General features: G+C 49.9%; 1 protein-coding gene across 2 annotated transcripts in view; it reads left to right on the top strand.

The window, feature by feature from the left end:
* The window catches only part of prkcea (protein kinase C, epsilon a), an 877,089-nt gene that overhangs the window by 136,921 nt on the left and 714,769 nt on the right, over positions 1 to 25,399 (top strand). The window lies entirely within an intron of this gene.

The raw sequence follows: 25,399 nt of genomic DNA, 5'->3' as shown, positions 1-25,399 counted from the left end.
CCCAGGGAGAAGGGGGCAGACTCACCTGGGGCTGAGGTAAGACCACCCGTCACACACACACTTGCGCTCAACGTACATGACACGCCCGCACACTTTGGACAGAGCACAAAGGCAGCTTCGGTAGGTGTAACATTGTCTTTAATAACCAAAGGAGTTCATGCACGTGCCCTAGCCCCTAAAACTCATCTGTGCCCTGCACCCGTGCCAACTTACTCAGTGTCTAATTGTTTGGCCTTACGGGCCCTTTGACTACGTCTACGTGGTTCCCCAGACGGTACAGCAGAACTGGAGGTGGACTCCTGTGATTCCTGCCCTCTGACACTGGATCCCTTTGGCGGCCGTTTCCTGGGGCGTCCTGGCCTAGATGGGCCAGGCTGCGGCCCGGGCGACTGGGATGGCGAGCTGCCAGCCTGTCCTGCCCGTTGCCCACCCGATGCACCTGGGACGGAAGGGGGGGAGTCCGAGGTGTCGCGGTGTACCGGGACCTCCCCTACAGAGGGAGCCGGGACGGACCACACCACCTCCTCCTCCCTCGGGGTGCCCGATGGCCCCCAGGCCTCTACATGGGTGGGGGATGCGAACGGACTGGCCATCTGACGCGCCCCCGACATCTGGCGCTGCCAGTCCTGGAGGCCCGTGCTGGTATCGACAGGGGTCTGCAGGTTTGCAGCCATGGAGCCCAGGGGGTTGTCAAACCCTGTCTGTGACAGTGCGACGCCGGCTCGCACATGGCCACTGGCGCCGATGCCCTCAGCGATGGCCTGCTGAGACTGGGCCATGGCCTGCTGAGTCTGGGCCATGGCCTGCAGAGACTGGGCCATGGCCTGCAGAGACTGGGCCATGGCCTGCTGAGACTGGGCTATGGCGTTGAGCGCCTCTGCCATCTGGCGCTGGCACTGGCTCATGGCCTCCTGTGAGAGGGCAGCCATTTCCTGGGCCACAGACGCCGCCTGCACGGAAGGCCCCAGGCCTCGCAAACCGTTCCCCATGTCTGACACCGTCGCACCCATTGCCTCCACCGCGGACGCCACCCGTGCGGTGTCAGCCTGGGTGGCACGCATGACCGGGACCACTCCCAGCTCCTGGACGCGGGTGGACTCCTCCACCTGCGACCGCAGCCGCCGCAAGCCACCCGTCACCCTATTCGCTCGTCTCCGTGTCGGTGGTTGCATCGGATCTATGTGTGGGTGTGGTAACTGCAGGAACCCGGGATCCATCTGGGCGGCAGATGTTCGCTTGGCCTGGGCTGCCCTCCGACCGCCCGGTCCCTCTGCTGCTCCTACCTCCACCTGCTGTACCGGGACGGCTGTGTTGTGCGCACCAGTGAGTGTACCAGACGCCTCATCACTAAAGTGCCCAACCGTGGTGAGTGTTTCTGCGATGGTGGAGGGTGTTGGTGACAGCAGTGGCGTTGTGTCGTGCTCTTCGTCCCACTCTGACTCCATGGCACTTTGGGGTGGGGTTCGTCTCCACCCATCCACTCTGAGTCACTGTCCGGTATTTCGTCTTCCCGGGTAGGGGTGTCCTGGGTAGTGCTGTCCCGGGTAGTGCTGTCCCGGGTAGTGCTGTCCCGGGTAGTGCTGTCCCGGGTAGGGGTGTCCTGGGTAGTGCTGTCCCGGGTAGTGCTGTCCCGGGTAGTGCTGTCCCGGGTAGGGGTGTCCTGGGTAGTGCTGTCCCGGGTAGTGGTGTCCCGGGTAGGGGTGTCCTGGATAGTGGTGTCCTGGGTAGTGGTGTCCTGGCTCGGATGTGACGGGGGCCTGTGGCTGCCCCCCTCATCGCTGGGTGGTCGCTCCCGCACGTGACGGGGGTGTCGTCTCCCTGTTGCTCCAGGTCTCTCCGTCTCCCGTGGTGTGCGAGGGGCATCCTGCGGGCGTCGCATGCTGGAGGGTCCGGGTCTCTCCGTCTCCCATGGTATCCGAGGGGCATCCTGCGGGCATCGCATGCAGGAGGGTCCGGGTCTCTCCGTCTCCCGTGGTCTCCGAGGGGCAGTCTGCGGGCGTCGCATGCTGGCGGGTCCGGGTCTCTCCGTCTCCCGTGGTCTCCGAGGGGCATCCTGCGGGCGTCGCATGCTGGAGGGTCCGGGTCTCTCCGTCTCCCGTGGTCTCCGAGGGGCATCCTGCGGGCGTCGCATGCTGGAGGGTGCGGGTCTCTCCGTCTCCTGTGGTCTCCGAGGGGCATCCTGCGGGCGGTCTGCATCTGCGGGGATGGGTGCCTGGACGTTTGGTCCTGCGATACACAATGAAGCATGCATGGTTAGACATCAGGCAGTGATCAGGTGATACGGGGGAGGGGGATATAGGGGAGGGGGGATATGGGGACGGGCTGTTGGTGGCTCACTTGCTCGTGGGCCCCCGACCTCTGCATCAGCAACCTCCCGGTCCTCAGGTCCGCCAGCCAGTTGCAGGGCCCTTTCCTCGTGTACGGTCAGTGGCCTCTCATCAGCGGGCCCTCCTCCAGTCCTCACATGCTCCCTATTGTTGTGTGCGCGCATCTCTTGTGGGGGGGGGGGGGGGGGGGGGGTGGCAGGGGTAAAAGGCAACAGTGTTAGGCAGGTATATGAATGCACGCCATCGGTTGCGCGTGCATTGCAGAGGTTAGGGCTGGATTCACTTGGGGAATATGGGGGAGGGGGGATATGGGGGATATGGGGGAGGGGGGATATGGGGGATATGGGGGAGGGGGGATATGGGGGAAGGGGGATATGGGGGAGGGGGGATATGGGGAGGCTCACCCTGCCTGCTCTGACGAGGTCGTTCACCTTCTTGTGGCACTGGGTGCCTGTCCGTGGTGTCAGGGCCACAGCGGTGACGGCCTCTGCCACTTCCCTCCACAGACGCCGGCTGTGGCGTGGGGCAACTCTGCGGCCGTGCCCGGGATACAGGGCGTCCCTCCTCTGCTCCACCGCGTCCAGGAGTGCCTCCACATCGCGTGACTCGAACCTCGGGGCTGAGCGACGGCCAGCCATCCAGTCGGGTGTTGCGGTCGGGTGTTCTGGTCGGGTGGGGGGAAGCTGCGCGGCCTTATGAGCCGTCACGCCGTGCAGCGCATATGACGCTGCACGGCGTGAACCACTGCGCAAGCGCGGATCCTGTTACGTCGCTGCTAGCCCATTTCGGGCCGGAGACTATCGTCCCATTTTTATGACGTGACGCAAGTGGGATTTGCGCCGTTTTTTGCGCCGATCGGCGGACTTTCCGCCGATAACGGAGAATTTCGCCCAACGTATCCATCATCAGTATAACAGTTGGAGGCTTCTTACTTCAAAAGCATTATTCCCCCAGCAACTTTCTCCTTTAAATAGAATTTGTAGCATCACTGTAGCGACTAATGGGTTCCCTCTGACACTGGTGAAAGCGAAAGCCTAATAAATACAACAGAATTAAATCCTCTTGTATCAACAGACTTTTATTACAGACCTCATGACGGTAAAGCTTTCTCTGGCTCCAACCAAAGTTGTGTTTTGAATTCAGGAGAACAGCTTGAGCCTCGACAGGGTGAGCTGGGATGGAGAGTGGCTTTTGACAGACCCCTTTGGCTTGCAATAAAAGATATCTCCTACTTTGTAAAAAAAACATTCATGCCTTTATTTCCCGTTATTCTTTCCAGTGAGAGCTAGCTGAATTAGATGGATCTAATCATAAACTGCCAAGATGAGTCATTTAAACATAGATGGAGCAAACACCTCAGTTAAGCAGCCAGGAAATTGCTATATACACCTGAGTGCACAGCTAGGTCCTCTCTTTATGGTTGACAGTTAATATCTATAATCATAATGACAGAGGTCTGTGGTTTCAGAACTGTTTGGCTCTTCAGCCAAAATAAAGCCTTCTGATTGAACAAAACGTCTCCAAAGTTGGACCATGTCAGCAGGGCGAAATTAACCCGTAACCGATCAGCACCCTCTTAAAATTCAAAATCAAGCAAAAGCAACAGTGAGACCAGGAAGCGGCTGAATTGTTGTTCTGCCAAGTTTTGTCTGTTTTGGCAGGAAGAATCGAAAAACGGGAGTATTATTGAAATGGAGAAGGACTGCAGAATGCTGCAGTCCAGAGCGATCTGGGTGTCCTTGTACATGAAACACAAAACGTAGCATGCCGATACAGCAAGTAATTAAGAAGGCAAATGGAATTATGGCCTTCAATGCAAGGGGGATTAAGTATAAAAGGAGGGAGGTCTTGCTACAACTGTAAGGACATTGGTGAGACAGCATCCAGAGTACAGTGTACAACTTTAGCCTCCTCACTTAAGGAGAGATATACTTGCATTGCAGGCATTTCAGAGAAGGGTCACGAGGTTGATTTCTTTGGATGAAGAATTGTCTTATCAGGAACGGTTGAGCAAATTGGGCCTGAACTCATTGGAGTTTAGAATCACGAGATGTGATCTTAGAATCATAGGATCTACAGCTCGGAGACAGGCCCTTCGGCCCAAACTGGTCCATGCAAACCAAAAAGCCCATCTATGCTAACCCCATTTGCCTGCATTTGGCCCATATCCCTCTAAACCTTTCTTATCCATGTATCTGTTCAAATGCCTTTTAAATGTTGTCAATGTCCCTGCCTCAACCACTTCCTTCAGTAGCTCATTCCACATACATACCACCCTCTGTGTAAAAAAGTTGCTCCTCAGGTTTCCATTAATTCTTTCCCCTCTTAACTTCAACCTATGCCCTTTCGTTCTCGATTCCCCAAGCTTGTAAAAAGATTGAGTGCATTCACCCTATCCATGCCTCTCATGATCTTGTACACCTCTATAAGATCACCCCTCAGTCTCCTACGCTCCAAAGAATATCCTAGCCTGTCCAATGTCTCCCTATAACTCAGTCCCTTGAGTCCTGACAACATCCTTGTAAATCTCTTCTGCAGACTCTCCAGTTTAATAACATCATTCCTATAGCAAGGCAACCAAAACTGAACACAATACTCCAAGTGCGGACTCACCAACATCCTGTAACTGCAACATAACTTCCCAACTTCTATACTCAGTGCCCTGACTGATGAAGGCCAGCATGCCAAAAGCCTTCTTCACTGCCCTATCTACCTGTGACTCCCACCTTTAGAGAACCGTGCACCTGAATTCCGAGGCCCCTCTCTTCCACGATACTCCCTAAGGTCCTACCATTCAACGTGAAAGTTCTCCTTGATTTGACTTTCCAAAATGCAACACCTCACACTTATCTGTATTGACCTCCATTTGCCATTTCTCGGCCCACTTCCTCAGCTGATCAATATCCTGCTGCAATTTTTGATAACCTTCCTCACTGTCTACGGTATTTTAGTGTCATCTGTAAACATACTGATCATGCCTTGGACATTCTCAAACAAATCGTTGATAGAGATAACAAACAGCAATGGGCGCAGCACTGACCCTGAGGCACACCAATAGTCACAGGCCTCCTGTCCGACAAGCATCCTTTCATCATTACCCTCTGCTTCTGACCATCAAGCCAATTGTATATCCAATTTGCCAGTTCTCCCTGGAGCAGCCTACCATGTGGAACTTTATCAAAGGCTTTCTTATAGACCACGGGCGAAATTCTCCCCCAACGGCGCGATGTCCGCCGACTGGCGCCAAAAACGGCGCCAATCAGACGGGCATCGCGCCGGCCCAAAGGTGCGGAATGCTCCGCATCTTTGGGTGCCGAGCCCCAACATTGAGGGGCTAGGCCGACGCCGGAGGGATTTCCGCCCCGCCAGCTGGCGGAAATGGCGTTTGTTGCCCCGCCAGCTGGCGCGGAAATGCGGCACATGCGCGGGAGCGTCAGCGGCCGCTGACAGTTTCCCGGCGCATGCGCGGGAGCGTCAGCGGCCGCTGAAAGTTTCCCGCGCATGCGCAGTGGGGAGAGTCTCTTCCGCCTCCGCCATGGTGGAGGCCGTGGCGGAGGCGGAAGGGAAAGAGTGCCCCCACGGCACAGGCCCGCCAGCGGATCGGTGGGCCCCAATCGCGGGCCAGGCCACCATGGGGGCACCCCCCGGGGTCAGATCGCCCCGTGCCCCCCCCAGGACCCCGGAGCCCGTCCACGCCGCCTGGTCCTGCCGGTAAATAGCTACTTTAATTTACGCCGGCGGGACAGGCAATTTCTCAGCGGGACTTCGGCCCATCCGGGCCGGAGAATCGAGCGGGGGGGCCCGGCAATCGGCGCGGCCCGATTCCCGCCCCCGCCCAATCTCCGGTACCGGAGACTTCGGCAACCGGCGGGGGCGGGATTCACGGCGGCCAACGGCCATTCTCCAACCCGCTGGGGGATCGGAGAATGACGCCCCACGTCTACCGTCCTGCTCTCATCAACCTTCCTGGTCACTTCACCAAAGAACAAATTTGGAAGGCATGATCTCCCATCCATAAAGCCATGCTGACTACTCCTAATCAAACCCTATCTTTCCAAATGCTTGTATATCTTATCCCCCAAAACCCTTTCTAGTAACTTAACCACCACAAATGGTTGGCTTACCAGTCTATAAGCCCCAGTTTTTTCTTTGCAGCCCTTCTTAAATAGGGGCACAACATTTGCTACCCTCCAGTCTTCTGGTACCTCACCCGTGGCTAACGATGATGCAAATATCTGAACCAGGGCTCCCGCAATTTCTTTTCTAGCCTCACACAGTGTTCTTGGATATAACTGGTCAGAGCCAGGAGATTTATCTACCTTCATACATTTTAATGCGTCCATCACCTCCTCTACTGTAATGGGAACTGTCCCGAATATATTGCCACTAACCTTCCCAGGTTCCCAAGTCTTCATGTCTTTCTCTATGGTAAACACAGAGGAGAAATATTTATTGAGAACCTGGCCCATCACCTGCAGTTCCACACCTATGTGTCCACTTCGGTTCTTAAGGGGTATTATTCTCTCTCCAGTTATTCTTTTTCCTTTAATATACTTAAAGAATTCCTTTGGTTCACCTTAGTCTTCTCGGCCAAAGCCAACTCATGCCCTTTTTGCCCTCCTAATTTCCTTCTTGAGTATACTCCTGTATCCCCTGTAGACCTCCAGGGAATCCCTTGATTCCAGCTGCTTGCACCTAAGCCATGACTCCTTTTTCCTGGTCAAAACCTCCATATGTTTTGTCATCCAAGGTTCCCTTCTCCTGCCAGCCTTGCCCTTCGCTCTAACTGGAACATATAGATCCTGAACTCTAGCTATTTAATTTTTAAAGGCCTCCAACTTGCCGGAGGTCCCTTTGCCCTCAAACAAGCGACTCCAATCAACCCTTGCACCGGGAGGCGAGAAGCTCCTGTCTAATTCCATCAAAATTTGCCTTGCCCCAATTTAGAACTTGCACCTGTGGACCAATTTTGTCCCTTTCCATAACTATTTTAAAATTAATAGAACTATGGTCACTGGTCCCAAAGTGACCCCCACCATCACCTCAGTCACTTGCCCTGTCCTATTTCCCAAGAGTAGGTTAGGTTTTGCCCTTTCCCAAGTAGGACCCTCCACATGCTGCCTGAGGAAACTTTCCTGAACACACTTAACAAATTCCACCCCATCTAAGCCCTTCACATTATGGCAATCCCAGTCTATGTTAGGAAAATTAAATCCCCCGCCAGGACAACCCTATTACTCCTGCAAGTATTCCCAATCTCCCTGCATATTTGTTCTTCTAATTCCAGATGACTAGTGGGGGGGGGGGCTATCGTACAACCCCAATAAGGTCACCATCCCCTTCTTATTTCTTTGTTCCACACACAAAGCCTCGCTGGATGACCCGTCGGTTATTTCATCTCTGACTACTGCCGTGATGCTCCTCCTAATCAAAAATGCAACTCCCCACTCCTCTCTTTCCTCCACCTCTGTCCTGCCTGAAGTACCTGTACCCTGGAATATTAAGTTGCCAGTCCTGTCCCTCCCTTAGCCATGTTGCAATTATGGTTAAAATATCCCAGTCCCACCTACCTATCCATGCCCCTCCCTGAGTTCATCAACCTTACCTGTCAGCCCTCTTGCATTGAAATAGATGCAATTTAATCCAACAAGTTTTCCCCGCTCCCTGACGTGCTCCTGCCTATCATGTCTGTTCAGCTTGTCATTGCTGAGTACTGCATCTCCTTTCAGCCCCTCATTTGCTTCTCTGCTGCTGAGGGTCCCGCCCGTTGCCATCTAGTTTAAATACTCCCTTGTAGCATTTATTAAATCTCCCTTGTAGATCTTGTTAAAACATGTAAGGTTCTGAGGGGGATTAATAGGGGTGATGCTGGGATGATGGTTAGTCATGTGAGGGAATCCAGAACAAGGGGTCAGATTCAAAATAAGGGATCTCCCTATTAAGTTAGAGATGAGAAAGAATTTCTTCTCTGATAGGATCATTAACCTTTGGAATGGTGTACACCAGATAGCAGTGGAGGTTAGGCCATTGAATACAAGGGAAACAAGGTTGCTGGGGGAAGGGGGGGTGGGAGGGAGCAATCAGGAAAGTAGAATTAAGTCCACAATCTTGTCGGACATTCTTTTTTCTGTAAGGTTCATTTTTATTCAAAGAAAAACATTTCAGTTTGCAAACATAAAAAATATTCAGCCCGATTCATACAAAATACGAAAGTATTCCACATCACCCAACCCCTCCCACCCCCATTCTGTTAAACAAAATGATATTTTTTCAGAATAACATCTTTACAACCATGTATGTACAACAGTTAACAATATTACAACCCTTTCATCACCCCCCAAACCCAAAATAAACAACAACCAATCCCCTATGCTCTCCCTCCCCCCCGTTGCACCTGATGGTGACCAACTCTCTGAAAAAGGAAATAAATGGCTGCTACCTCAGGTTGAACCCACCCAGCCAAACCTCTCTTGATTTTTACTTGATTTTTTTTCCCCAAGGACAAAAATTCCAACAGGTCGCCAGTCTCACTGAATGCTCAAGATTGAAGGGATTTAGTGGCCTATCCCTGCTCCTCCTTCATATGTTCTTGTGAACTTTATTGGATTCAAGATTGAGCACCATGAAGGATTGGCTGCCGGTTTGCTACAAGCCTTCTTTTTGTATCTGGCAGCGACCAATTTTACCCTCCACATGTGGTTTTCAGTTCTGTTTAAATGGTGGTAATTAAAGACTGCCACTGCTAGTACACGCATTTAGAGTGTGAGCTGAGACCTAGGGCGAAAGATGGGAGCAAGGGTTTGCAGGATTTGCAGACACGGGGAAATATTTTGAAATCAATGGGGGCAGTTTTGAAAAACAGTTGATGGGACGGCATAGCGGCGCAATGATTAGCACTGCTCCTTCACAGCGCCGAGGACCCGGGTTCGATCCTGGCCCCGGGACGCTGTCTGTGTGGAGATCTCGGGCGAAATTCTCCGGTATCGGCGCGATGTCTGCCGACCGGCGCCAAAACCGGCGCAAATCAGTCGGGCATCGCGCCGCCCCAAAGGTGCGGAATCCTCCGCATTTTGGGGGGCCGAGCCCCAACCTTGAGGGGCTAGGCCCGCGCCGGACTAATTTCCGCCCCGCCAGCTGGTGGAAAAGGCCTTTGGTGCCCCGCCAGCTGGCACGGAAATGACATCTCCGGGCGGCGCATGCGCGGGAGCGTTAGCGGCCACTCATGGCATCCCCGTGCATGCGCTGTGGAGGGAGTCTCTTCCGCCTCCGCCATGATGGAGACCGTGGCGAAGGCGGAAGGAAAAGAGTGCCCCCACAGCACAGGCCCGCCCGCGGATCGGTGGGCCCCGATCGCGGGCCAGGCCACCGTGGGGCCAGATCGCCCCGCGCCCCCCCCAGGACCCCGGAGCCCGCCCGCGCCGCCTTGTCCCGCTGGTAAGGTATGTGGTTCAATCCACGCCGGCGGGTCAGGCATTCTAGCAGCGGGACTTCGGCACATCCGGGCTGGAGAATCGCGGGGGTGGGCCACCAACCGGCGCGGCGCAATTCCCGCCCCCGCCGAATCTCCGGTGCCAGAGAATTCGGCAACCGGCGGGGGCGGGATTCACGCCAGCCCCCGGCTATTCTCCGACCCGGCGGGGGGTCGGAGAATCTCGCCCCCAGTGTCTGCGTGGATCTCACCCCCACAACCCAAAGATGTGCAGTGTAGGTGGATTGGCCACGCTAAATTGCCCCTTAACTGGAAAAAGAATTGGGCACTCTAAATTTAAAAAAAAGAAAAATTGTCAGTAGCGAATTGGTCACACATTTTGCACCATGGCCAATTTTATTTCCCCGAGACTGCTTTGTAAAAGAATATTGCGTGCGGGGTAAAATGGGCAGCGGATTTGCTGATGAGGATTTTTTCCTCAGGGATAGAGGTTAAAATGACCTCTAATGTGTTGATGGGAAGGAAACTGCTGCAGGCCATCAGGATCTGGTTAATAGGTGAACGGAAGGTGACGTGAGGTGAAAAGCAGGTCGCAAGCTCTTTATGAGCTCAAGCTGAGCTGGACCGTGGGAAGTCAGCAAATGAAAGTATCAGGGAAGTTGGACAAATGCTTTAATTTTACAATTAAATTATTAATGTTATGGGAAGACTTGAATTCATCATGGAAGGAGATTATAATAGAAGGATCCCATGATGAAAATGATTAGAAACATTTGTAAATGTGTTTTATTATTTCCTTCTAAGGATGAGGACATCGCCGTCATGCCTAGTTGTTTTAATTATGGAATGCTGGACCTTCCCCTTGAACTTCTTGTCACTAGAAGCATAACTTACGAAGTAACATTAATAGATGAAGTGAATGGGAATGGGCTAATTTGCGTTAAATGGATTTCTGAGTAGGCAAATATGGGGCGTCATTCTCCGATCCCCCGCCGGGTCGGAGAATGGCCGTTGGCCGCCGTGAATCCCGCCCCCGCCGAAGTCTCCGCTCCCGGAGATTGGGTGGGGGCGGGAATCCGGCTGCGCCGGTTGGCGGGACCCCCTACTGGATTCTCCAGCCCGGATGGGCCGAAGTCCCGCCCAGGAATTGCCTGTCCCGCCGACGTAAATCAAACCTGGTATTTACCGGCGGGACCAGGCGGCGTGGGCGGGCTCCGGGGTCCTGGGGGGGGGGCGCGGGGCGATCTGACCCCGGGGGGTGCCCCCACGGTGGCCTGGCCCGCGATCGGGGCCCACTGATCCGCGGGCGGGCCTGTGCCGCGGGGGCACTCTTTCCCTTCCGCCTCCGCCACGGCCTCCACCATGGCGGAGGCGGAAGAGACTCTCCCCACTGCGCATGGGCGGGAAACTGACAGTGGCCGCTGACGCTCCAGCGCATGCGCTGGGAAACTGACAGCGGCCGCGGACCCTCCCGCGCATGCGCCGCATTTCCGCGCCAGCTGGCGGGGAAACAAACGCCATTTCCGCCAGCTGGCGGGGCGGAAATCCCTCCGGCGTCGGCCTAGCCCCTCAATGTTGGGGCTAGGCCACCAAAGATGCGGAGCCTTCCGCACCTTTGGGCCGGCGCGATGCCCGTCTGATTGGCGCCGGCTTTGGCACCAGTCGGCGGGCATCCCGCCGTTGGGGGAGAATTTCGCCCATGATGTCATCCACTTTGGACCTGAAAAGTATAGATCAGAGTACTTTCTAAATGATGAAAAGCTGGAAGCAGTGGAGGCCGAAAGATACTTAACGGATTGGATCATTAAAATGTCACGTAGAAGTGCAAAAGGTAATCAAAAAGGCTAATGGGATGCTGGAAATGGGGTTAGAAGCCATGCTTCGGCTGTACAAAGTTCTGATCAGACCATGCCTGAAATGCTGAGTGGAATAATCCCCGAAATACACAGAGTGCTGGCTCAAGTGAGAAAACCGTTGTGCAGTTTACAGGCTTCATAGTTGTCTTTCCTCATTGTACTGAACAATGCTCTGTGCATTTTAAAAGGGATAAATTCACACCATCAGCTGGAGGGACAGGTCCGAAAGAGTCTCCCCCATCCCACCCCCTTACAGGCATGGGGGCTGTCCCCTCTCCTTCCGGTGCAGACATCCGGGCTCTCCCCTATTCGCCCCTCACAGGCACCTGGGCTTTCACCCCCCCCCCCCCCCCACACACACACATAAGGGGAACCCCTGCCAATGTGGCTCCCCAAAATGTCCACCCTGGAAGTGTCAGGTTTGTGCAGTATAGAGTTAACAGAATGATACTTGGACTCCAAGGGTTAAAGTATGAGAAGAGATTACACAGACTGGGATTGTATGCAATGTCCCCCACCCATCTATTTTCTTTTTGGATTCTCTGTAGCATTGTGTTCTGTATGCTTCACCCAATGTTTATGTATTTACATTGTGTATTTATCGTATGTCCTATGTTTTCACGTAGGAAGCGATCTGCCTGGACTGCGTGCTGAAAAGTACTTTTCACTGTACCTCTGTACACGTGACAACAAATCTAAATCTAGCCTAGTCATCTTAAGTGCATGGGACCTTTACTTTTTTGCATGGCTGCGTACGCACGGTTACTTAAAGCAGTGTTCTTCAAACATTTTTACCAACCGGCCAACCTTCGTGACCCAACCCGGCTGACCTTCGCAACCCATCATTTTCTCTTACCTTGTTTGCTGCTGACAAAAATGGAGGAAATGGTTTTGGGTCCCCACCGAACTTGTGTAAAGAAAAAAGTGAAAAAATTAAAAATTAAATGAATAAAATAAAATGAATAAACCCCCCCCCCACCGAACTTGTAAAACAAAAAGCTGTGATCGTTTAAAAAAAAATGCGGCCGCACTGCGCATGCGCGCCGATGATCTGGCACACATGCGCAGTGCAGCCGCATATCTTTACATGTTCGCGGCCATTTTGAAGGCCGCTTGCAGCCGACATTATTAACAGCCGGCTGTTGCGCGCAGGTTTGCGCGATCGGGAGCGCTGCGACGGACGGCTCCGCGACCCTCCCGACACCCGCCCGTGACCCACCCGCGGGTCGCGCCCGACTTAAAGGGACGATTTCTGAAATGCTTCTGCAGGATCTTCTGGATTAGAGAGAGCGTGGTTGTATTCCCCGGAATTTAGAAGGTGATCGGGTGTTTCGGTTTTCAAGATATTAAGAGGAACAGCCAGGTTGATAGAGAGAAACTGTTTCCGCTGATTTGGAAGTCTACAAAGTTAGACTTGTTCGAGGTTTTTAATACTTTCTGCAAATTGCTATTGATGCTCAGTTAATCGTTCATTTTAAATCTGAGATTGCTGGATTTCTGTTAACCAAAGGTATTAAGGGATATGGGACAAAGGCATTTATATGGATTTAGATGACAGATTAACCATGATCTCATTGAAAGGCAGAGCAGGCTCGAGGGGCTGACTACTGATCCTATGTTACTATATTTTCCAAAGCACTGCAGTGTTCTGTGTGGCCATTTGATGTAACCGCGTGCCATTTCAGAGGGCAGTGGAAGGTCAACTTTGGGACTGAGTCACCTAAAGAACATTAGTGCATCAATTGGGTTTATACAACAATCCAATAACCCCATGTCTTCTTTCCTTTTCAGATTTGTTATTCAAATTCTCAATTAAAACCGTGGACTGTTTATGAAAAGTTAAAATCACGGATTTTAATTTGGTTGTACTTCAGTGTAATCATTTACAATCTGCACTGGCTGTCACACAACATGACAATCATTTCTAGCTGAAAAGCACTAAAAGCATAAATTTGACAAGCAGAACTGATGGTGCACTTTAATTGCCCAATCCCTCCCCATATTTATAGCTTCCCGTCAAGGCAGCACAAATCCTATCAATAGGAGCCCTGCACACAGACTAAACAAAAAGGTAAGATTTCTAAAATAACAAGGACAAGTAGGTATTATGAAAGCAGGTACGATTCTTTGAATGAAATTGAGTATGTAGGATCAGTGGTGTACTTTCAATATTAAAAAGGACCAGCCCATGTGAAGACAAAATTCTGAATCAATTAACTAAGAATTTGTGGAATAAATAAGCTGCCGCGCTGAACATGAAACCTGTTGACTCTTGCAAATGGCTATCTGTTGTAGGAGGTTGTGAATGCCAGAGATTTAAAATAAGACCCAGATAACATTAGGTAAGCAAAGGATAAATAGATCGAGAATTAAGATTGTCCACACTGGACAGAAGAGGTTTGTTTGACTCTTCCTGTTCCACAGATTTTCTTTTGATATATGTTTTCCTTCACTTAGAATGTTGCTTTATACTAATACAAAAAATATTCTAATGAGGAAAACACTACGGCCTGAATTTGCACAAAGACAGAGAGGATCCCTGACTTATCCAAAACTATATCAGAGGCTTGATTCCAAAAGCCCCACCTCAGAACCAGGCACTCACCATTTCACCCGAGGGGGAACAGGGGCGAATTGTACTTTGCACATCTGCAGTTCATGGGGGCAGCTGCAACATGTAAAAGGAACAGCTCTTTGCAAATGTTGGCCGAAGAAAAGAAAATAATATTGGTATGAGAGAGTTAATTTGGCTGAGAAGAGCTTTATTTTCAGCTGAAAAGGAAAGGGATCCATTCGTTGATAGGGTCTGGATGGAGAAGTAGTAGCATTCTCTCAGGATCATCAGTGTTCAATCTTCCCGAAATTGCTGGAAGGCAGAAGAACTTTCACTCAGAAAGTCTCGAGCTAACTTTCTTTTAAGGTATTTTCCCACAGAATCATCTGCCACAGCAAAGTGTTAGTTTCTCATCAACATGCGCATCCCCTGGGTCTTGTTAAAGATCATCAGCTCCAGAAGATCTTGGTGTCACTGCCCGAAGTGTTCAACCAGTTCACGTTCCTCACATGCAATCCATGAATCCAAAGCAAGCGAAGCGTAGTTCTTCCCAATGTCCAATTATAACTGTAGTGTTTAAGGTATAAATATGTTTTTTTCTATTTAAGGGGCAATTTAGCGTGGTCAATCCACCTACTATGCACATCTTTGGGTTGTGAGGGTGAGACCCATGCAGGCACGGGGAGAATGTGCAAAACTCCATGCGGACAGTGATCCAGGGCAGGGATGGAACCTGGGACCTCGACGCCATGAGGCAGCAGTGCTAACCACTGCACCACCGTGCCACCCCTTTAGTTATAAACAACATGCTAGAAACTCCGCCTCTGCTACTGTCCATTATTATCCCATAGACAAATGAGAAAGCACTTTGGTCAGAAAATAAATGTAATATTTTGAGTTACATTCTTTCTGACATCGACACAGTTACATTGCTGCCACGTGTGACATTCTTTTCAAGGATTAACTCTTAAACAGATACATTTGGAATTGTGAAACTATCTGAATTGTGTGTGAATGTGTTTTACTCAATTAATTGATGCTTGTCCAGATTGTGATGGAACTTTTAGCACAGTGCTAAATCGCTGGCTTTGAAAGCAGACCAAGGCAGGCCAGCAGCACGGTTCAATTCCCGTACCAGCGTCCCCGAACAGGATCCGGAATGTGACAACTAGGGGCTTTTCACGGTAACTTCATTTGAACTTGTGACAATAAGCGATTTTCATTTCATTTCATTTCAACTTTTTCACTGCGGCATTTACATTGCCAGACTGCGACCAACTACAGCTGCTGTGCCGGCAAGATAAGGGGCGATATTCTCCGAACCCCCGCCGGGTCGGAGAATCGCCGGGGGCTGGCGTGAATCCCGCCCTCGCCGGTTGCCGAATTCTCCAGCACCGGATATTCGGCGGGGGCGGGAATCGAAGAGCGCCGGTTGGCGGGCCCCCGCCCGTGATTCTCCGGCCCGGATGGGCCGAAGTCCTGCTGCTAGTATGCCTGTCCCGCCGGCGTAGATTAAACCACCTCTCTTACCGGCGGGACAAGGCGGCGCGGGCGGGCTCCGCGTCCTGGGGGGGGCGAGGACGATCTGGCCCCGGGGGGTGTCCCCACGGTGGCCTGGCCCGCGATCGGGGCCCACCGATCCGCGGGCGGGCCTGTGCCGTGGGGGCACTCCTTTCCTTCCGCCTTCGCCACGGTCTCCACCATGGCGGACGCGGAAGAGACTCCCTCCACAGTGCATGCGCGGGGATGCCGTGAGCGTCCGCTAACGCTCCCGCGCATGCGCCGCCCGGAGATGTCAATTCCGCGCCAGCTGGCGGGGCACCAAAGGCCTTTTCCGCCAGCTGGCGGGGCGGAAATTAGTCCGGCGGGGGCCTAGCCCCTTAAGGTTGGGGCTCGGCCCCCAAGATGCAGAGGATTCCGCACCTTTGGGGCGGCGCGATGCCCGACTGATTTGCGCCATTTTGGGCGCCGGTCGGCGGACATCGCGCCAATACCAGAGAATTTCGCCCCAGGTTTTCATCGTTGGAGTCCCACCAAAAGAGGAAAATGCCTCTAGTGGTAGCTTGCCTTCTGGTCCTGCATAAATTGGGCGCAAGCTCCCAGCACAATTTTGCATTTACAAATAGGCAAAAAATTTTTTTTTAATAATCTTTATTGTCACATGTAGGCATACATTAACATTGCAATGAAGTTACTGTGAAAAGCCCCGAATCGCCACATTCCGGTGCCTGTTCGGGTAGACGGGGAGAATTCAGAATGTCCAAATTGCCTAACAGCAAGTCTTTCTGGACTTGTGGGAGGAAACCGCAGCACCCGGGGGAAATCCACACAGACACGGGGAGAATGTGCAGACTCCACACAGACAGTGACCCAAGCTGGGAATCGGACCTGGGACACTGGAGCTGTGAAACAACAGTGCTACCCACTGTGCTACCGTGCTGCCCATGGTTATTTCAAATTGCTCTGCATGGTAGGCATCCACGTTTAGTGTGTTTGCATAAAAAGGCACAATTTTATTCTTTCACTATGCTGTTCCAAAATGTACATTAACAGATTGATTTAGGAGTTTGTGAGGAATCTAAAGCAGCAAAATGTTTAATAGCAGGTTATGCCTCAGTCAGTTAGCTTGTTTTCTAATTTTCTAGCCTCAGGCTAATACATTCCTGTCTCTTTTACAACTCCTTATTTTCTGCTGAGTGTGAATTTAGCTGTTTTTTCTCAGCTGATTGCTTTGTCAGTTGTTTGCGCTACAGCTTTTGGAACTCAGCAGCAGGCCTCAGCAGCAGGCTGACAGGACAGAGCCTCTTAACTGAGATCCATTTTTCTTGTGTCTGGCGTCAGAAAGCCATGGTTTCACTGCACTTCATTCGAGTGCCTTTTGCAGAAGTCGCTGTTGTTTGCTTTTCTTCTGTTTTTCATTGAGCCCAACAGGGGGTAATCACTCCTGGTTGCTAACCAGTTTGTCCCACGTAGAAGGTGCACGCGCACGGTCATTCGGTAAGAAAAGGGTCAGGCTCGGCTGCCGTGCTCTCCCATGTTTGACTCGCTTGTTGACACTGCCTACACTGGTTCGTGCACGAAGAAAACCCACTTAAACAAAGTACCAAAGGGCTGCTGCCGTTATTGCAAGAAACATTGCAAACTGGATTTGAGGACCGGGGGACGTGAAGGATTGGTGGGTGGGAAACGTCCCACAATCGGATCACATGGAATTTTTTAAATCCCGTTTCTTCCTCTCCCCTACTCCATATAATCATTAACTTTGTATTTCATGAAATAACTTCACCAATTAGTGATCTTGATTGAGAACTTGACTCCTCCAGTTGCCTTGCAGAACATATTAGTGCGCTTGCCACCCGAATTTTATGGGCTGCTGGAGAAATGTTGTAATAAAGCAAGCTGAAATAGATTGAAAATGTTCCAGCTAGTTTAGAAATCCATAACCAGACAGTTATTATATTCACAGTCCTGACGACACAGAACTAAAACCTTTTTATGAAGGATAATCAAAGCTTTTATTGGTCACATTACTGCAGCCTTCATTTAATCTGCACTGTTCTAAAGTTCCATTTATGTTCTCAATGTAAAGTAAGAATTCTAATGTATCCTCTATAGAAAGTACAACAGTGGAGCCATTTATTTCCTGAATTTCTGTTTCTTTGGATTTATTTTGTAAATTAATGTATTTCATTTCCATTAACAAAGCCACACAAATGTTTGGTGTGTGGCCCTTGGAAAAATAGCTGTGATGCATGCACTTCCCATTATCCAGCACTGACATCCTTCACTTTAATAACATTTATCATTTGTCTTTAAAACAGTAAAAATGCTGTCTCAATTTTAACCAAAAATCATAGGTGACTTCCTCTCATTAGATGAGATTTTTCTTGTAAAAAGAGAGCTGGCTATTGAGGCACTGATCATTATTGGCTAAAATACCATGGAGAAAGGAAAATAAAATACATTGTTACACTTAGGACAAAAATAAATAATTCTGTATCATAATTAATGTTTGCATAGATTTAATGTGTTGGTCTAAAAAAACCGAACTGAATTGATAAATAACCATTAAGTTACAAATATTTTCTGTTCCAATCTGACTGAAAACCGCCACTGCTGAATGGTGATAGACCTGTTTGAATACGGACCACTGCTGAATGGTGATAGACCTGTTTGAATACGGGTTGATAGGATAAATATTTCATTTTTTATGGCTGGCAGTCAGTTTGGCTTTCTCAAACCAGTTTATAATGGGCTGGTTTGGTCAATTTTCTTTTTTCCGATTGCATCTCTATGAATCATCTTGGGATGCTCTTCTATGTTAAAGGCACTGGGCTGGATTCTCCGATCGGCGATGGCAAAATTGCGTTCAGCGATCGGCCGAAGAATCAGAGTTCCCGACCAAATCGGGAGCAGCGCCTTGCTCCCGTACCTCCGCCACTGTGTTCAATACCGCCGCCCTCACCGGGGCAATCGCCTCCTCCACCAGCACTTTCAATACAACCCCCAGCTCCTTCCTCATCGCCTCCATGTGTTTTGTGAACTGCCTTTTGAGTTCCGCGGCCATCACCGTAGTCATTTCTTCAGCCGTGGGCAATACGGCCTCCCCTGGTGCCCCAGCCTCCACTTTCCTTGCCGTCCCCGCGGTGACCTTTGCACTCCCCGACGGACTTTCAGCTGTTTTTTTCACGACAGCATGCATTAATATAGCACCTTTAGTATAGTAAAGTATCCCAGGATGCTTCATAGGAGTGTTATCAAACAACATTTCCAAGTGTAAATGTTCTTGTTCGATTACGTTTAACAGTTTTCGAAAAACAAAATTTTCAAAGACTTTAGAAATATTATTGTGCAGGGTAATTTAAATAAAATAATCCTGCTTACCTCCCCAGTACAACTATAAAGCTAAACATGGAAGATGTTGTAAATCTGAAACAGAGGCCATAAACAAAGTCTGTTACAATAAGGAGGTGGCGTAGGTTCAGGATGGAGGGTGTAGACCCTTTATCAGAACTGAGCATTAAAAGGGAAGACAGCTAGTTTGGTGGGGAGAGTGAAAGCTGATCTGGCAAGGTGGGATGGTCTCCCCCTGTCACTGGCGGGTCTGGTACAGGCGATTAAAATGAACGTGTTGCCACAATTTCTGTTTATTTTTCAATGCCTGCCGATTTTCCTGCCAAAGGCTTTTTTCAGAGAGATTGAGGGAAGGATTACTTCGTTCATATGGGGAGGGAAGGTGGCTAGAGTTAGAAAGGTGCTACTACAGAGGGGAAGGCAGGCAGTGGGTTTGGGTCTTCTGAACCTGATGTATTACTACTGGGCGGCGAATGTGGAGAAGGTGCGGAGCTGGGTAAGAGGGGTTGATTCCCAGTGGGTCAGAATGGAGGAGAGTTTGTGCAGGGGGTCGGGATTGAAAGCACTGGCAACAGCGCCGCTCCCGATAGCCCCAGGGAAGTACTCAGGGAGTCCGGTAATAATAGCTTCATTGCGAATTTGGAGGCAGTTTTGCCAACACTTCGGGTTCGTGGCAGGGTCAAGGGAAATGCTGATTTGGGGGAACCACAGATTTGAGCCAGGGAGGTGGGATGGAAATTTTCAGAAATGGGTGGAGAAGGGGATTAAGACACTGAATAATTTGTTTCTTAGGGGTCGGTTTGCAGGATTGAAGGAGCTGGAAGCGAAGTATGGGCTGGAGCAGGGGGAAATGTTTAGATACATGCAGGTTCGAGATTTTGCCAGAAAGGAGATCCAGAACTTCCCGGAGGAGCCGGCCTCCACATTGCTGGAGGAGGTGCTGACGGCAGGGGGACTGGAGAAGGGGGTAATGTCAGCGGTCTACGGAGCTATTTTGGAGGAGGAGAAGGCACCGCTGGAAGGGATCAAAGTAAATTGTAGTAAGAGTTGGGAATTGTAGTAAGAGGTGCTCCGGAGATGGAATGCCTCCACCTCATGCGCGAGGTTGGGGCTGATACAGCTGAAGGTGCTACACAGAGCACACCTCACGAGGGCGAGAATGAGCTGATTCTTTGAAGGGGGGGGGCGGGGCGCTAACCACATTCATATGTTTTGGTCCTGTCCAAAGCTAGAGGATTACTGGAAGGATGTTTTTAGGATAATTTCTAAAGTGGTGCACGTGAAACTGGAAAACTGGACCCGGGGCCCCGGGAGGCCATATTCAGGGTGTCGGACTAGCCAGGGTTGGAAACGGGTGCGGAGGCAGATGTTGTAGCCTTCGCCTCGTTGATCGCCCGAAGGCGGATCCTGTGGGGATGGAGAGCAGCCTCTCCACCCTGTGCCCTGGCGTGGCGGCGGGATCTGTTTGAATTCTTGACTCTTGAGAAGGTTAAGTTTGAACTGAGGGGAAGGATGGAGGGGTTCTACAATTCATGGGGATTATTCATCATGCACTTTCAAGAACTGGATAACATTGAACATTAGTTGGGGGGGTGAGAGGGTTGGGGAGGAGGGTGGTGGTGGGTGTTAATGGTGGCCATGGGTGATTCCTGATTCCTTTTTGTCAGTTGTTTATGTGAACATGCGGGCTAATGTTTTGGGTTTGGTGGAAGGATGGGATCGTTGTTATTGATATGGGGATTGACATATTTGTTACTGATTATTGTTTATTACTGATTATTATTTATTGTTGGTGGGTGTAAATTTGGTAGAAAATGCGAAAAAGGAGGAGAATCAATAAATATTTTTTTTAAAAGGGAAGACTTTTGTAGTAGGATGGAAGAGTAAAGCTAAGTGATGAAGGGGGGAGAGGCTCAGGGGAAAAGGCACAACTGATACTACAGCCACTGACAGGAAGTTAATGAGTTGAATGACCTATAAACTGTTTAGTGAAGGAACAGCAACCCGTTAAATAGTATAAAAGGTTATAGGAACATAGGAGCAGAAGTAGGCATTTCAGCCCTCTGAGCCTGCCCCACCATTCAATCAGATTCTCAGAGAGGCAGTAGAAAGACTTGAGAAAAATACATATGAAAGTGGTGCAGTGGTTAGGAGAAACCTGTGCAAAGAAAAGTCAAGAAAATTGGAAGAATTAAGGCAAAAGCATGTCTTAATTTCAGAATTAGATGAAAAACCAGTGTGACTTTAACTCCTTAAAAAACTTGCTGTAGGGACAGGAACACAGGAAGATAAGAAAAATGAATGGACTAATTCCTCTAATGTTTGGGACTTGTGCAGTACAAGGCTGTTCCGGTGCTTGTTCAGGGAGGCCGGTACAGGAATTGAACCCGCGCTGCTGGCCTTGTTCTGCATTTCAAGCCAGCTGTTTAGCTCACTGTGCTAAACCAGCCCCTCTAAGAAGTAGGAGATTTGGAGGGGAATGAAGGAGAGAGTTTTTCACCCAGGGGGCAAAGGGGATCTGGGATTTGTGGTTGGGGAAGAATCCACATACTTTTCAGTAAGTACTTGGAAAGTCTCTTGAGGTTCCATATCCTACTAAACTACAGATCTGTAGCCAGAAAGTGGGATTAGGATGGATAGCTCCAGGATGGCCAGCACTAACAAAATGGGCCGAATGGCCTCCTTCCATCTTATTAATGCGTGCCATAAGCTACTGGTGAATCTATTGCTATTTGCCTGCATAGTTACCATGAACTTATGTTCCTTTCTTTTGTTGGCGAGTATGAGGGACAAGCTATTGTCATAACTTGTAGCTCTCTTATTCGCTGCTATTTCATTTTTCACTTGATTTGTGGCTTTGTTTAATTCTGCAGTCCTTTGTTTCAATTTTATTTATGTTGGGACGTGGAGAGTTACTTGGACACTGCTCCAGGAGGTAGTCACACACCTGAGGTTATGTAGAACTTTAGATTGGTCAATGGTCAGGAACTAGAGGGTGTGAGTGTGAGTCAGACAGGTATGGGGATCCAACATGTAGTGATGGAGGAACTTTGGCCCTTGGCTTTAACCAATGGGATTCTTGCAACATGTATGGATGAGGAGCAGAACTGCAGAATAAATTGGCAAACTGACCATAACATCATAGTGCAGGAAGCTGTTCAAGTTGGGGAATGGTAATGTGATAGCGAGAGGGGATGTGAGAGTTACGGGGAACGGATACTGTTCTCTGCATCTGTGACCAAGAGTTCCCAGGGTTGTATTGCTTGCCTGGTGCCAGGGTTAAATGCATCCTTTTGTGGCTGGAGTGCGGGGAAAGGAGTCCTGTTGTGCTGCCTCACGCAAGAATTATTAGTATAGGTAGAACAAAGAACCATTTTCTACTGAGTTTGATGACTTTCGGTCAAAATTGAAACACAGAAAATCAAGTGGAATCATCTCATGGATTGTTACCTGAGCCACATGATTGGCACAGGATCAAGCAGATTAGAGAATTACACATGTGGCATAAGGAGTGGTGCGGGAAGAAGGGCTTTTGATTCTTCGTGCAACCTGAAGCTGGAGAAAGTGGGTGTTTTTCCATTGGGATGGGTTCCAGTTAAACACGGCTGAGTTCAGTGCCCTAACGAATTCTATAACTAGGTCTGTGGGTAAGGCTTTCAACTAAATCCACCGCACCTCAGTATGGGACACAATTAATTTTTCCTGCTATATCATCTCTACATCATTATTGAGTGAGTACAGAGAGTTCCTAAAAGAGGACATGTTACTTCTAAAACTGACGACAGTTGTTCTGCATTTTGTAAACTGTGGTATTATAGGTATTATGGTACCTGATAGGCTAAAGCACCATTGGTGGAAACTGCATGCTTTCTATTGGTTAGAATGTATGATAGCTCCGCCCTGCTAGGCAGGATATAAGAACCCGTGCCGCCCCAGCAGCCTTCATTCTGTACCTGAGCTGCTGGGCAAACATCTAGCTTATTAAAGCCTTCAGTTGGACTACAACCTCGCTTTAGTGGTCATTGATCGTGCATCAAAAACTACTACTTGAATATTGTCCACACTATTATAATCATCATAACACTTGTAGCAACCTAACCACAGAGATTCTTTGTTTGCGTACAGATGTTAGCATTGTCATTGTTTGAAAAGAAAACACTTTCACAGCATTGCTTCGCGGCTGCCTGAACCTAAGTGTATTGTGAACAGGACAAATCAGCATGTTTAGGAACAAATAGTTCTACAAATTACTTGACCATTTGAGGGAGCTGGAAGCGAAGTATGGGCTAGAGCAGGGAGAAGTGTTTAGGTACATGCAGGTTCGGGATTTTGCGAGGAAGGAGATACAGAGCTTCCCAGAGGAACCGGTGTCCACATTGCTGGAGGAGGTGTTGACGACAAGGGGACTGGAGAAGGGGGCAGTGTCAGCGGTGTACGGAGCTATTTTGGAAGAGGATAAGGCACCACTGGAAGGGATCAAAGCAAAGTGGGAGGAAGAGCTGGGAGAGGTTATAGAGGAGGGGGTCTGGTGTGAGGTGCTCCGGTCGGAGTGAATGCCTCCAGCTCATGTGCGAGGTTGGGGTTGATAGAGCTGAAGGTGGTATATAGAGCGCACCTCGCGAGGATGAGCCGATTTTTTGAAGAAGTAGAGGATGTGTGTGAGCGTTGCAGGGGGGGGGGGGGGGCGCTAATCACGTTCATATGTTTTGGTCCTGTCCAAAGCTAGGGGCGTACTGGAAGGAGGTGTTTAGGGTAATTTCCAAGGTGGTGCGTGTGAAACTGGACCCGCGTCCCCAGGAGGCCAAATTCGGGGTGTCGGACCAGCCAGGGTTGGAAACGGGAGATATCATAGCCTTCGCCTCGTTGATCGCCCGAAGGCGGATCCTGCTGGGATGGAGAGCAGCCTCTCCACCCAGTGCCCTGGCATTGCGGGGGGACCTGTTGGAATACTTGACCCTTGAGAAGGTTAAGTTCGAACTGAAGGGAAGCTCGGAGGGGTTCTACAAGTCATGGGCACTATTTATTATGCACTTTCAAGAATTGGATAACATCGAACATTAGTTGGGGGTGGGGGGGGGGTGAGGGAGGGGGGCTGTTTAGATTAAGGGTGACTCTGGGTAATCCCTGATTCCTTTTTTTCATTTGTTTATGTAAACATGTGGGCTGATGTTTGGGGGTTGGTGGGCGGATGGGATCGTTGTTATTATGGGGATTGACATATCTTGCTGATTAATGTTTATTGTTGATGGGTGTAAATGTGGGAGAAAATGTGAAAGAATTATTTGATCATGCCAGTCTGCAGTTGAAATGAAAAGTAAACAACATTAACCTGTTTCAGGTTAATGGGCAGCAGGTCCTGGGATATATTTGAACACCGACCTTTGGTTATCGTGGTTAAGTTGAAGGAAAGTCAGAGACAGACATTTAATTGCAGCTGCATTTTGTGGAGTGCAAGCTGTTCTGGCATCAATTGCAATTCCCAGCTGATCATAAATAACACATTGGTAGGGGGTTTAAGAGAATGTACATTTTTATCAACTGTAAAACGTATTTCCATCGAAAGGCAAGAGGAAGAACAGAGATTGGTATTATCATCCGGCCAGCAATCCATTAACTTTAAATTGTGCACTTCCATGCATATGCTAACTACTGAGAATAAAAACCAGTGAGCACCGGTTAGTTATCTGGAAAAGCCACAGCTCTGGTTTTGCATGTTTATGGCAGAGAGGATGGTACAGCCATAATCCTTCATTTGGCAGGTTGCTGAATTGACCACATTTAGTGTGGTAAGGGAAAAAGGCCAGGGTGGTTTTCAATATGGAGGAAATCAGTAAGGTGAGATAGCCAGTAGGTGGGTTAGCCAGCAAGTGGGTTAGCCAGTAGGAGGGTTAGTCAGTAGGTGAGTTAGCCAGCTGGTGAGTTAGCCAACAGGTGGGTCAGTCAGTAGGTGGGGTAGCCAGTAGGTGGGTTAGCCAGTAGGTGAGTTCGCCAGTAGGTGGGTTACTCAGTAGGTGGGTTACTCAGTAGGTGGGTCAGCCAGTAGGCGGGTTAGTCAGTAGGTGAATTAGCCAGTAGGTGAGTTAGCCAGTAGGTGGGTCAGTCAGTAGGTGAGTTAACCAGTAGGTGAGTTAACCAGTAGGTGGGTTAGCCAGTAGGAGGGTTAGTCAGTAGGTGAGTTAGCCAGTTGGTAAGTTAGCCAACAGGTGGGTCAGTCAGTAGGTGGGTCAGTCAGTAGGTGAGTTAGCCAGTAGGCGGGTCTGTCAGGGTGGGTCACTAGTAGGTGAGTTAGCCAGTAGGTGGGTTAGCCAGTAGGTGGGTCAGTCAGTTGGTGGTTCAGTCAGTAGGTGAGTTAGTCAGTAGGCGGGTTAGTCAGTAGGCG

This window comes from Scyliorhinus torazame, chromosome 1 (genome assembly GCF_047496885.1).
Source record: "Scyliorhinus torazame isolate Kashiwa2021f chromosome 1, sScyTor2.1, whole genome shotgun sequence".
Taxonomy (NCBI): domain Eukaryota; kingdom Metazoa; phylum Chordata; class Chondrichthyes; order Carcharhiniformes; family Scyliorhinidae; genus Scyliorhinus; species Scyliorhinus torazame.
Note: the sequence above shows the minus strand (reverse complement) of the source record. Positions and strands in the feature narration are given on the sequence as shown.